This window comes from Hipposideros armiger, unplaced genomic scaffold, assembly GCF_001890085.2.
Source record: "Hipposideros armiger isolate ML-2016 unplaced genomic scaffold, ASM189008v1 scaffold_10, whole genome shotgun sequence".
Lineage (NCBI taxonomy): Eukaryota > Metazoa > Chordata > Mammalia > Chiroptera > Hipposideridae > Hipposideros > Hipposideros armiger.
The window spans coordinates 7063117-7074390 of record NW_017731360.1 but is presented as its reverse complement, the minus strand read 5'-3'; the positions used below and the strand labels follow the sequence as shown (position 1 = coordinate 7074390).

Below are 11274 nucleotides of genomic sequence, written 5' to 3'. Positions count from 1 at the left end.
CTTACATACCCGCTGTGTAACCTTGGGCAAGTGACCATCTCTCTGGGTCTCAGTTTCTTCATCTTTAAGAAGCACGTCATTGTGCTTTTTTTTAACACACACACACACACACACACACACACACACACACACACACACGTCAATCACAATCCCCACCCAGCCACCCTCACAAGGTAGGATAAGCTTGGGAGCGCGTTCAAAGGTTAATTGTTTCTCTTCTCAGCTTCCTTCTCTGGCTGCCATTGGCCCTCAGCACAAGACGGCCAACCCCTAAGGCCCCCAGGCTCTGGCCCCTGCCTGCCTCTCCAAGCTCTTCACACTGCAGCCACTCTGCCATTTTTTGTACCTTGAAGAGGCACCGTGCTTCTCACTTACTGTTTGCCTAGGAGACTCTTCCTCCCTAGCGCCTACTCTTAACTCCTAGTCACTTTTCAGCTTTTGGCTGAACTGTCCCTTCCTCTGGGAAGCCCCATCTTCCCTACTATAGCACTTATCCTGCTTTCAGGGGGTCCTTTTGTTTCAGAGCCTGTCTTTCCTATTATACTAGGACCGTACGACTTGCTGCCCCTAGCACAGGGCCTGGCACGGATCTGTGGGCCGGACAAACAATCTCTCCAGAGCAAAGAAAGCCACTTGTCCTCTTCAGTGTTCTCTCTGTTTGACAATTCTGCCCCCTCCCACAACTACTCTCAACTTTCATCTTGCCACAGTATCCTGTCTCGTGTCCTCTTTTCATTCCATCCACGTGGGCCATGAGACTGAGCCATTTCCGGTGTGGAATGGGGCCCCAAGCAGTCCCAGGCGAGAGCTGCCCTTCTGGGCGCTTAGGTGTAGCCTGACTCTCAACAGTAGCTCTCTTTGGGGACAGGGCCATTCCCACGAAGCAATCAAACCAGATCCCAGATTGGGGCTGCCTCTGACTCCTTCCCAAACTATTTGTCTATCCAATGAAAAGCTTGCCTGTGCAACAGTACAAATAATGTTGGATTAAGTAAAGTATAATTAGAAAGGAAACCTAATGCTTATAAAATAGCACTTCATACCACCCTGAGGTCTGAGGCATCAAACGGATGGTTCGGTGGTCACTCCCTGCAGTGCACTTCATTCAGGAGCAGCCCGCCCAAGATTCTGGAAAACATCAGGCTTTTCCAGGAGGCCTGCTGAGCCTGGTTGGTGTGGACAGGTGACCACTGTGTGTCCATAGGTGAGGAGAGTTGGCCAGCCCTGGCAGGGCCCTGGCAGGGAGTATGGGTCACGGTGCATTCCAGGAAGCAGGTACAGAGCCAAGGCTGTTAGCCTGGCTGGGGCTGTGTTAGGGGCCCGGGATTTGGCGGTTGGCTGGGGGTTAGTGGGGTGCAGCATCCCTGGGTTCTGTAGTAAACAGAGACACTATATAGGAAAAGGAAGGAGCCATTTGCAGGAAGGACTGAGTGGGCTGGGGGTGACCAAGACTGGAACCTATGGTGAGAGATAGCCCCTAGAAGGGTGGGAGGTGGGAAGACGAAGAGAGTAGAAGGATGGGATCAGGGGCAGGAGGGGATGCTGTCAGATGGGTAAAGTCCTCCCTGCAATGGGGGTTCATCCAGTGCAGGAGTAAGAAGAGCAGAGGGCGGCGTCAGGAGCAAAGGGCTGGCTCCCCGTTTGGCCCTCGTGGTCACCCGTGTATGAGCTGTCAGTGGCAAGGGGGAGGAGGTAGGAAGACCACTGGTCGGGCAGTTGAGAGACATGACGCCAGCTGTGTGAACTTGGCCAATCAATCTCTCTGTGCCTATTTCCTCCTCTGTGTGATGGTGATAGTAATATGTACCTCTCAGGGCTGTTGGAAGGAACAAATGAGATTGTGGGTGTAGAGAAGCTTTGTATGCTGCAAAGTATGGTGCAGAAAATGATCGCCAACATCGACAACACTTACCAAGTGCCAGGCACTGGACTTGGCAGCTTTCTGTCTTTCCTATTTTATAATCCCGACAATAACCCAGTGAAGTAGGTACTATTGTCCCCATCCCCAAATTACAGATGAGAGCCATCGTTTAGACCCAGGAAGCCTGGCTCTAGATCTATTCCACTCTTCCATACTGCCTTTCCCTGTGATAGTCTTCACCCTGCCTTGCTCTGTGACCTTGGGCCAGTTTCTTCCTTTCAGTGTCCCCAGCTCCATGGTAAGGGGTTGGGCCAGGTGATCTCTTTAATCCTTTAAGCTTTGGCAGTTGGTGGGTCAGGCAGAGCATTTCCAAGTAGGGAAGAAGGTGAGGTGGGGCCAAAACAAGGAGAGGACAAGCTTTTCCAGTGTCCCTGCCCCCTCCTCAGTGGGTAGACTGGCAGACTCCCCTTTGCCCTACAAACTGTGGGGCCAAGGGAGCAGGTGACACTCAGCCCAAGCTTGAAATACTCCCTGGTCACTGAAGGTCACTGAGGTTTGAGTGCCAGGACTGCCTGCCAACAATCAGGCAGGGCCCATCTGCCTCAGCCAGTGGCTAGCAGACCCCAGAGGGCAGCAGGGCGACAGCCTGTGTGAGCCACACCTCTGAGCCTCCACCCACCCGTGCTGGGCCGCTACCACCTCACTCAGGGTCAGTTTATCTGGGCACAGACCTAGTCTAGGGCCCGGCATGGGGCTATTTTTAGATGTCCTCCCTGTCTTCTTGGCCTGGACCTCTAGCCAGCCAACTCAGTACACACACGTATGTGTGTGCATGCATATCCCTCTCTCTCTCTCTCTCTCTCTCTCTCTCTCTCTCTCTCTCTGTCTCTCTCTCTCTCATTGAACTTGGCTGCCACTGGTTTGTTGCCTGACCTCATGCAGGGTACTGATGACCAACAGATGACCCAAACTTGGTTCCTGCCCTTATACAGAGATGGGAGAGGTGGATGTGGCTATAGGGTGACAGTACAGAGAAGCTATCACTACCCCAGAGGGCTGTGCTTGGACTATGGAAGACCGGAGGAGGGAGCCACTCACTCTGCCAGGAGAGTCAGGAAAGGCTTCGTGCAGGAGGTACCCTCTGGGCTGGGTCTTGAAGAATACACAGGAGTCTGCCAGGTGTGGGAAGAGGGATTGGGAAGGCAGAGAAGGGATAGTTAAGGAAGAATGAGATTTTTCCTGATGATTGATCTGAGAATAAGAGTGTCAGGGGATAACAAAGGGCAGAGAATAAAAGATGAGACCGGGAAGATAGTTTTAGGTCAGACAGGAAAAGGCCGTGCCCATCTTCTGAAGGCACGGAGGGCTTGGGGCCGGGGAGCACCTGATCTGACTCCTATTATGGTAAGCATTCTCTGGCGGTAGTGTGGAGGCTGCACTGGAGACTGGTTAGGAGGCTGTGGCAGCTGTCCCAGTCTGCTCACCCATGCCTGCAGCCAGCAGGAAGAGAAACAGAGAGAGGCACACCTCTCCTAATTAAAGGCATGACCTGGCAGCTGCACATCTCCTGTCTCCTGGCCAGCCGTTAGACACACTGCCACATCTAGCTGCAAGCGAGACTGGGAAACATGGTCATTATTCTGGACTGCCAGTTAGTCTAGGAAAAGGAGAAGATGGGTCTCAGGGAACTGGGGGTCTCTGACACCATGGTGAAGTCTCTCTCCAAAATTAAATTTCCTGAATTTAAGTCCCACCTTACCACTTACCAGCTGTGTGGGCAGATCACTTACCCTCTCTGTGCCTCCATTGCTTCCTTGGAGGGTACGGTGAGCTACCACACCAAGTCTTAGGGGAGAGCCTGGCATGCAGTCAGGCCTAGAACTGTCCTTAGTTTCTGAGAGAAGGGGGTTTTCTGGGGATAGTTGCTGCCTGAGTCCCTGAGAGAACTGAGGTGCCCATATGGGAGCTGGGTAGTCAGGACTATTTAGCCCCATCCCCTAAACCAAGGCTTTAGCTGAGGCAAAGAAAAGGAAAAGAAAAGTCACTTTTGGAGGGAGTTCAGAAATAAGTGGCTCGTGAAAAGATACCCCTGGGCCTAGTGGTTTCAGAGGCAGCCCAGCCCTCAGCCCCTTCCTCTCACAGGACAACAGATCTGCCAAGACCAGGAGGTAGTAGCTAGTTTTGAGTCAAGGGCACGTGAAGCCAGGGTCAGACTCATAGCTATTTCGTTACCCAAGGCCTCCAGCCACCACTGCCCATCTCGGGACCCGGGTCTTCTCATCTGGAAGCTGGGGATCACTTATCCCTGCCTCCCGCCACGTGACTCTGAAGATTAGATGTTAGTCCTGGCTCTGGAATTCGGTTGCACCTCCAAGACAGAGCCCTGGGGCGGGATCAATGGTGACTGTTGGCAGCGCGCCCCCTCCTGGGGAGGGGGAGCATCGCAGCTCCGTCCTGTGGAGCCACTCGCCTGTCCTACCTTCTCCCTCTTTTGGCCTGTGCTCCCTTTCCCAGGCTACTGGCTGTGAGACAGGGTGAGATGGAGAGGAGAGAGCTAATGTGGGAGGGGGAGGAGAAGAGCCCAGAAGGACTGGGGAGGGGGGAAGGGGTGGAGGCAAGAGGTGGCAACTTCAGGAACAAGACAGATGGTAAGATTGAAGGCTGAGGGGCAGGGAAAAGGAGACGCTTATGGTGAGGAGGGAGGGGTCTAGAGTTAGATTCAGAGGAACCCATTCTCCCATATTCAGGCCCAGATGGGGAGCTTGCTGAGGGCAGGTGCTGTGCGTTATTCTCACCCCTTGTCCCCTTCCCAGGGTACTGCATAGGCCTCCACAGGAAACAGGTTGGCTGTCAGAGTTCGTTGGTTGAACCTCGGACTCAGCCCCCTCTTCCAGGCCTTCATGAAGCCCCCACGCAGACCCTGCTGAGGGGAAGATCTGAGAGGCAGCTGTGGGGGGGAGGAAATGCAGCGGGAGGCAGGAGGCCCTGTCCCAGGCAAGGCCCCCTCATTGTCTTGCTCTGTGACCTGGGACAAACCTCCTGCCCGCTATCTGAGTAACATGAAAGGGGGTTGTAGTTTGAGAGCTATTTTTATACCAGATAATCCTGTCTTTAGACAAATTCTTAGGTGGATGTCCAAGAGATGAAACAAATAAAGGGGAGCTGTACCGGTGAAAGTCAGGGAGGGGCCTGGAACCTACTTACGTGGTCCTGGTGTGGAAATGGATCTCAGCCTCTGTAGGCCTGGCCCCCCCCCCCAATCTGCCAGCTCTTTTTGCAACCTGGGGGAAGGGGTGGGGTGGTGGTGGGGGATGGGCACCCCAGCAGTTTTGGCAAAGAGCAGGCAGAGCCCCTTCCTGGTGGTCCTTCTATTCCTGGGAGCCAGTACCACCCACCATCTATGAAGACACAGTGGTCCCACGTTGGGTCCCTGGGCTGGAAGGAGGGTTGCCAGAGAGAATGTTTGGATCCCAGGGCCTGTGGGTGCTTAGCAGGGTTTGGAGTAGGAGGATAAGGAGAGGGGAAATGAGAGGGAACCATGAGATCTGCAGTCAGAAGGCTCCTGATGCCACCTGGTTAGGAGATCTGGAGCAGCCATGCACCTCTCGGGGTCTCAGTTTCCCCATTTGCACAATGAGGGAAGAACATGATGATATCCCCAAGCCCTTTCTCATTTGTGACTGGAGGAAAGACGGGGAAGGGGGAGTGGAGATTGTGCTGTGGGTGCTGAGTTTCCCAAGAGAGACAGTCCTGCTTGTAGTTCAGAGGCAGTGATGGTGGGAGCATCATCAGAGGCGAGGAGGGGGTGAGGGGTGAGGGTGGGGGGTTGGCAGGAAGACTTAGTTTGAGTCTAGTTCTGTCACTAAGTTGGTGTGTGTGTATTGTCCCCTCTCAGGGCCACACTTTCACATCTGTCTAAGGGGACCAAATGCTCCCAGATCCAGGAGTCAGTGACTGTGTCTGGAATCAGAGACTGGGGCAGGAGCCTGGAGCTGGCCCAGGCCCAGGGTCCCATTGTGCAGAGCCAGGAGTGGCTGTCACAGGCAGGGGGAAACCGAGAGTCAGGTAGAATGCAAGTGCCAAAGGAAACTTAGGGGTCATAACATCCAATTTTTTTGTTTACAGATGGGGAAACTGAGGCCCAAGAGGGGTGACCAGTTGTCCGAGGTCCCAGAATGGGTTGAGGACAGAGCCAAGACCAGAACCAGAACTCCGTTTCAGCTTCTCCCAGGAAGCCCTGATGGGGAGGTGCAGGGAATAGTCTTGTCTGGGAAGTGGGGAGACTGACCCCTTCCTGGCCTGGGGGAGTGGAGGGGGATGGAGATGACGCCTGTGGAGGTTGTGGTGCACAGTGTGAGCCCCCACCAGCGTGGGTTCCCCTTCCTCTGCTTTTTTTGCGGTTCCTGCCCTCTCCCCAGAACTGGTGATTTCGAAGGTCCCCAGTTGCCCTTCCCACTGTCCCACATGGAGCAGGGCTAGGGGTCTCAGCAGGGCACTGGGGTTTTGCAGAGACAGATGGGTCCTAGTGTGGGGGAGGGGAGTGAGGCTGGGCTGGGGTTTGCAGGGAGGAACTGAGGACAGGGGCTTCTCCTATGTCTGGGGTGGGGTAGGTTTGCCTTGCAATTTCTGGAATCCCCACAGAGACTAGAGGAAGAGATATCCCAGACATGCACACACACACACACACACACACACACACACACACACACACACACACACGTGACCTCACATACACACCCAGATACATACACCCATATCCCCTACCCTTGACCGGTTACATGATTGGTGGGACCCAGTGCAAAGTGAAAATCTGGGCCCCCTGTTCAAAAATTACTAAGAATTTCAAGATGGTGATAGCTGAGCATTAAACCAACAGCACGACCTTCCGAGTGCAGGGCCCTGTGCGACTGTGAAGATTTCACACCCGTGAAGCTGGTCCCATTCCCAATACATTCAAACCTTTCCCTCAGGGACCCACAGTGCCACAACCACCATCCTGCCAGAGATTCACATTCAGCCAGAGACAGACATTCACACCCCTAGACCCATCACTACTGAGGCCACATACTCCCCTCCCCTCAGACACATAACCACACCAGCTCCCCACACCAGCTCCTGTGCTGCTGGGGCCTCACGGAGCCATAGCTCCCCCCAGCTGGGCAGGTCCAGCTGCCCCTATCAGGGCAGCCATGCGGCCCCTACACTTACCCCTGATCTGGGCTGTGACGCTGTCTTCCATCCTCCTAAACACACCTCGTCCTCATGCACACGGCAGCCTGCCGTGTGGATCATAGAGGAGATGGCAACGCCAGCCCCCTCCACCTACCCTGCATGGCAGCCTGCAGAAGCCCAGTTGAGAGTGACATGCCAATAATAGTGATAATAGTGATGATACTATCCAACACTTATTGAACATTTACTACATGCCAGGCACTGTTCTAACACTTTATAAATACTACCTCATTTACAGTTGTTCCCTCAGTATCCGCTGGGATTGGCTCCAGGACCCCCGCGGCTCCAGGACCCCCGCAGATATCAGTGTCTGCGGACACTCAAGTCCCTTATAGAAAATGGTGTAGAACAATGCACACAGTCAGCCCCGTGCATTCACAGACTCCCGTTCGTTGAATCCTTGGATGTGAAACCTGCGGGTACAGAGGGCCGACTGTAATCCTCACAACCTCGTGAGGTTAGTACTGTTATTTATCCCATTTCACAGACAAGGAAACTGAGGCACAGACAAGTTAAGTCAATTGTCTGAGGTCACACAGCTCAGGGAGCAGGAATTTGAGTCCAGGGTGTCTGCTGCAGAGAGCTTGCTCTGTCCGTTGTTGCAGGAGCTTGTACCAGGAGTGTGTCAGGCACTGTGGACCCAGTGGTTCCCAGGCCTGCCCCTGAGAGCTCAGGGATTCTTGTGAAATGAAGAATAAAGGTGGGCCGGCCGAGTGGCTCAGTTGGTTAAGAGCTCACTCAAGAGTGTGAGCTCTGAGCAACAGCAGTTCGAGTCCCGGGCCGAGCTGAGCTGCCGCTGAGCTGCCAACAGGTAGCAGGATGGCTCAGCTAAAAAAAAAAAAAGAATAAAGGTGTTTATGATACACCTGCCTTGGACAACCCCAGGGGCCCCAGATGGTCACCAGGTTGCAGAAACAGAGATGGTTGTCTTTTATTACAATTTCAATATTTAGAAGATGTCTAAGCAAGAGACATATTCCTTTTTTACCTTTTATAAACAAAATTGTCAAATATGTAATTAAGGCATTTTCACTGACAGTGGTGGACATGGTCAGATTATGGACAGTCGCATGTTGGCAGGCTATCTAGAAGACTTTCTCATTGACAGGAATGAAGGAAACCCACCCTGCCAATAAGTCCTGGGCGTCCAAGTGTGGCCTCCTTGAGTGACTTCTTTGAATACCATAGGCCCAGGGAGCACCTGCCTAGCCCACGCTCGTGCTCCTCCCAGAGTTGCCCCTCGGTACTGGGTGTGGCCCCTGAAACCTGTCTGTATCCTATGACCCCGCCCCTCCAACCCCCGGCAGTGACTGATTGGTCCAGGAATGCCAACCTGATTCAAGCAGGCCAATCAGATCCTTTGCCTGGAAATTGTGGCTCGGCTGTCCACTGTCAGGCTGGTCCCTGACCTAAATTTGTTGACTGTAAAGAGTCACTTTGCCTTCACTTTCACTGCTGTTTGCACAATAGGAAAGAAGCAGGAAGCTCTGTACAGGGGAAGAGAAGAATGAAGCAGGGATGAAGCCATATATGTGGGGAGGGAGACAGGAGCTTGCTTCCCGCGCTCCAGTGGATGGCTGTAATTGCTCCCCCCGGCCCCCCCCCCACTCCCACGCTCCCACGCTCCCATCCCCTTCATCCTTAGGATAAGTCCTGCTTTCGTTTCAGTTGGCCTGAAAAATTGCTACTTGCACTCCAATAACCTTATTTAAGGCACTTAAAAACGTCAAAGGAAAGAAAGTACCACAAAGTCCCTGAATGTGTCGGTTTTATTGTCATAGTTGAAAGTGACAGATCCCAAAGCCACAGAGCTACCTGTGTCCTGGCAGTGTCCCCAATGGAAGTGTGAGGTCATCTATCACTTTGTCCTGAAAATGCTTTGAATAGTGGAGAGGGCTTCCCCAGGCAGAAATTTGCTTTGAAGGACTTGATTAAACTTGGATTTGTCCAGGAGTGTGTTGGTAGATATTTATGACAACTGTTTCTTCAGAAATCCAAATGTATACACCCTAGACATATGTTCATTATAAATTTTACTGACATGAAGGATGTGTAGCACAACTTACAAATGACAACACAATGTACGACCTGTTGATTGTAAAGCCCATGTAGTCAACTTGTTCTCAGAACGCTTTTGTTAATTTTTGCTGAATTCTTGTATCTGTAGTCAACCTATGGTTGCAATTCAACCGAAGTTTGAAATGGGGTGGCATTCCAGCCTACTCTTTTCCCAATGCATCTATTGTCATTAAATCTGATCCGTGATGTCCTGTTACACTATTTCTCTCACTCTCCTACAAATATATTCATTAAACTGAAACCTCTTTCAGCTTTAGAACTTCAGTTTAGTCTGCACTATTAACATTTTGTCCATCACATTCTTTAGCCTAGAAAGTCAAGAAAACAACAAATCAAGTCCTGATTTGTAGCATTTGCCAATTCCCATGTTGGAAATACCCCCACCTTGGTCGTTTCTAGTTATCAGTGTGAGATGAGTGAACACAGAGTTGTGAAGAGATGTGCAGATGCACGCCATTATGTCAGAGTCCCACTGTACAGAGACAGTAAATGAAGATGACCTCCAGAGAACAGAGGATAGTAAAATGTAACAAAATCACGAGGAAGTGAAGAGTTTTTAGTGTTATCTTTATTTTAATATTTTACTTATTAATATATACAATTTAATTTTTAGTAATGACTATTCAACAACTGGCATACAAAATTTCTGGAACTTGAGCAACTGGCCCTTGCGAGCAGGTGTGAGCCAGCTTTGGTGCACTGCTGGACTTGTCCCCACCTAAAGGCACCCCACGCGACATTGTCAACAAAAGAACCCCCCTGACTGGAGAAACTGTGGTGAAGCCATTTGCCCTGGGAAAGCTTGAGCTGGCTTATGCCTTGGAACACAGGAAGAAACTTGAAGCCATGACTCTATCAAATTCAAGGGCAGGACATATCAACATGGCCAGTTTGGCGTGGCCATTTTGATTCCTTCATATAAAAATGGGAGATTGGGGCTGGCCGAGTGGCGCGATGGTTAAGAACTCGCTTGGGACGCCAGAGGGCCCCGGTTCGGATCCCACATATGAGGGCCAGTGACACTGCCCTCTACAGCTAAGATGCTGAACAACAGCTCAACCTGGAGCTGGGCTGCCCTGAGTCGCCCGAGATGGCTTAGGCTGCAGCCCCTGTGACAGTGGGTTGCCATGGGCTACCGTGTGTAGCCAGCAGCCATAGTGAGCGGCCATCCAGGAGCCGGCGACTGATCTGCCTCGCCCGGGAAGAGCGCAATGATGGTGCCAAGTTGGGCCAGTGAAGCAAAGTCCTCCACAACTAGACTGAAGAACAAAAGGACAGCAACTTGTCTGTTCCCCTTCCCCCAATTCCCCAGCACTGTTCCCATCCCCCCAATTCCCCAATAAAAATCTTAAAAAAAAAAAGTGAGATTGTTGTTGTTTAGTATTCAGTGCTCAATAGACATCCCTGACCCTTGGCACCTCACCCTGTGTCTGAGACTCACCCCGCTTGGCACAGTCATTGGTTGCCTGCTTTCGCCCCAGGTACCTGGAGGAGCAACCCTTCTTGCTTGTTAGATTTTCCATCTACATTAAAACTCACTTGTTCTCTTTTCCAGGGAAAGGCAGAACCTTCATTGAGATCAACATTTTTGCATAAGTTAATGTGACAGGAAAAATGGCTTAATTTTAAAAGAATGCCATACTTTTGAGACTCCTTTTCATCCTACTCACATGCCACCTCCCTTCTCTTTTCTCACCTTCCAACATTGCTATGGCTATGACTTGTCCGTACTCCTGTTGTTACTTGTCCAGACAAGAGTGTGAATGTTTGTTTACTAATCAGTGCCCTTAACTAGGCTGTACGTTTTTCCTCAAGGGCAAGGACTGCGGCCGTCTTGTACGCTATTGTGTAGTCGGTGGTCAGTGCAGGGTCTGGCACCAAATATTTTCTCAATAAATATGTCAAATTTAAAAACCCGAATATATGTTCAATGCCATGTAGCTTCCTATTAGCCCTTAGAGATGATTTTGGCCCAATCTTTCCCTGAAGGAAGCTTTTTTGGGGACTCCTTGAATCCCCTCTTAATCTCCTAAAGACATAGTCTCACCTGGACTCCTGAATGGCCAGAGGTCTGAGGCCCTTTGTTCCCACCAACATGTTGT

At 51.5% G+C, this 11274-nt stretch overlaps 1 long non-coding RNA gene across 1 annotated transcript; it reads left to right on the top strand.

Annotated features, from left to right (window-relative positions):
• The first annotated feature begins 2785 nt into the window (after positions 1 to 2785).
• On the top strand, positions 2786 to 10170 carry LOC109391994 (uncharacterized). The gene is made up of 4 exons (XR_002125967.1): positions 2786 to 2995; positions 5987 to 6109; positions 7332 to 7550; positions 9786 to 10170. It is a non-coding gene; the product is annotated as an uncharacterized LOC109391994 (long non-coding RNA).
• Positions 10171 to 11274: the final 1104 nt, after the last annotated feature.